This window comes from Meleagris gallopavo, chromosome 6, assembly GCF_000146605.3.
Source record: "Meleagris gallopavo isolate NT-WF06-2002-E0010 breed Aviagen turkey brand Nicholas breeding stock chromosome 6, Turkey_5.1, whole genome shotgun sequence".
In the NCBI taxonomy this organism is placed as follows: domain Eukaryota; kingdom Metazoa; phylum Chordata; class Aves; order Galliformes; family Phasianidae; genus Meleagris; species Meleagris gallopavo.
Window position 1 is genome coordinate 21,200,568 of NC_015016.2, and position 2,885 is coordinate 21,203,452.

Genomic DNA, 2,885 nt, shown 5'->3' on the forward strand with positions numbered 1-2,885 from the left:
ACCACTGCATTCAGTGGCTGACGCGGAGCTGCGTGTGCTGACAGGCAGCGCTGCTGTTCTCACAGACCTACCTCAGCCGGCTGAAAATGGGCAGATTGAAGCCTCAGGAAGTTGAGTGGAGTCTGCAAATTGAAACAGAATAACCTGGAAAGCAACTTTGCTGCACATGACATCACTTTCCTGGAGGACACCGAGTTAACATGAGTCAGCAGAGTGCCTTTGCTTAGGAAGAGAGAAGCCAGTGGCTGAGACAAGTGATTATTTCTGTCTACTTGGCATTTACGTGACTGCGTCTGAAGCGGTGTTTGCCTTTGGGCTTCCCAGTAGGGGAGAGATGCTGGTGTACTAGGGCAATCTAGGGGAAGGCTACCATCATGATTAGGTAATAGGAGCACACAACATAAAAGGAAAAGCTGGACGAGTTGGGTGTCTTCAGTGTTAAGAGAAGGCTAAGGGGCATTATAAGCAGTTTTCTGAAGGAGTTGCTTTTGCTTTAGAGGCATCTTCTATAAGCAGTGTGTGTATATGTATGATTGTAGACTGCCATATAGGATTTCTCTATATTGCTTTATAAAAAGATACAGCTACTGGCATGTGCTGTTGTGCAAAGTAGCATGGGTTTGCTGGTTTCTGGTGTCTGACTACTGTCAGCAGTGAATAAGTGCGTGCTCATATCAGATGATGTAGCTGCACCACCAACTCCTATCTCCCTCTTCCACATGCACCTAGTCTTAACGCAGCTGAAGCATGTGGCTGTGGAGCATTCTAAAGGAACAATATGATTTTATTAATTAAATATTGTCATGCAGTTCAAAACTTGTTTTTTAAGGAAAACTTGGATTCTGTATTGACAAAAATTTGAAGTTAACAGTTTAGTGCTTTAAATATGACACGTCATAGATGAAATAGGCTCACCCATATGCAGAGCTGTCTGAGATTTCTACTTATGTCTTTAATAAAGGAATAGAAAGTTAAGTTCATTTGGCTAGAATTGGAGTTAAATGGCAATGTGTTCTAATCTAAAATAATGTGTTGTGATGTTTAAATAAAAAGAGGTGACAGAGGTTTTGATCTCTTTGTAGCCTTGAAATGTAATATAAACCAAAACGAATAAAACAGACATGTAATCTTATTGCAAAGTCAATATAAAGTGCCTGTTGATGCCGTCTGTATTTCATAGAAGTACTCGTTAAGTTCAGTCTCAATTCAGAAGCTCAATTCAGAAATCTTATTGAATTTTTCTGCATGTCTATTATATGTACAGGGAGGGAGGGAAGAATCAGCAGGGAAAGCCAGGGTTTACCTAATGGTATGATTCTCTTAAGGAAAAGATGAATAAAGTTTCTCCTAAATTAGTCAGCCTTAAAAGTAACTGAATTTGCTTTGGTTTTACAGATTGTGGTGTTAGGATTGCCTTAAGGAGTCACTAGTAACTATGTCTTTCATTTTTTGCAGGTATAAAGGTTCTCAATTTTAGCAGCTGTTCATGAGTTCCAAAATAACCAATCTTTGCTAAGAAAAAAATTTGGATCATTTATTTCCTGGATGTAACTACTATGTGAAACCAGACAGTATTTTCTGGATGTTTTCAATGTCTTTTAGCTCCCTACTTCAAAGTAATAATGACATGCTCATAAAGGCAGACTGGGTCAACGCTAAACGAAGTTCAGAAAGTTTATTTTTGAAACTCAAGACCTCAGTAGGAACTTTGAACAAAAAAAAATAGTTCCAGTCTACCCATGACTTACTGTGAAAATAAATCACATTCCTGAAGCCAGACAGCCTACTCCATATCATGCCACTCTTTCGCCATTGCATACTTTCTTTTCCCCACAGCTGCTTGTCTGCTTTCTGTAGTCATCTGATGATTCCTGTTGTCCTTTCCAGTCTTCTCACCCAACAGCTGTAACTTATTCCATGCAGAGTGGTGTGATTCTCTGCGACTAAGGACTCCTCTAAAGAAGAGTCCTTTCTCTTTATATATTTGCATCTGTAAAATTGATGTGTCTGTTCAGAGTTTTTCACTTAGAAATGCAGGCCTGAGTATTCTGTTTCCAAAGTGGTTTCAGTAGGACATGAAGCTGTAAAACATGAAGATTGAAGGATTTTGTTATGGAGTTTGCCATTCCACTTGATGAAGCGAATAAGATGTCTGGTTTACCCAGATACTTGATTACACCCTGCAGATGTATTGTAATAGCTCTGCTTAGGTAGGTTTTAGAGCAGAATTCCAGCGTCCCTAATCCCTGGAGTGCTCTCCATTCTGGAAAGCAGAATGGATCCAGAACTCTCCATTCTGGTCCAATGCACTTCATTCTCCAATAGGTAGTAGAGTACATACTGTTTTCATACAAACAGGCACGTGAAAAGGAAGCTTTTTTTTTTCCCCCTCAACTATTTCAGCTCTTCATAGATGTGTGATTTTGTTGCTGTATGTTGTTAGTCATGGCTGTTCTTTGTTAGGCTTTTACTTCTTATTTTTACCATTATATAGATGTTCCACTTCTCTCCCTTCCTTGTCTACTGCTATTTTGTCCCTTCTGAATCTTCTAGAGAGCAATTCAGTACATCCAGAATGTTCTTCCTGCTACGCAGGTTGTTGTACATGCACGTAGGGTGGCACTAGGCTGTTGGTGTGCAAGGTTTTCAGAAGACCATAAGACTTAAATCCTCTAATAAATACCTGCAGCATGTTGATTAAATATTTCAGTTTCTTCATCTCCACCAGCATGGAAATCGTATCCCTGGATATGTTCCTAGGTGAAGTCTATTATAAAATATCATCCAACAGGATGTGCAGTATAGGAAGGACATAAAGAATTGCTGCCTGATGTTAAAAATTACCCATTTCCAAACTGCAGGTGAATAGGGGCTGTGCTAGACTT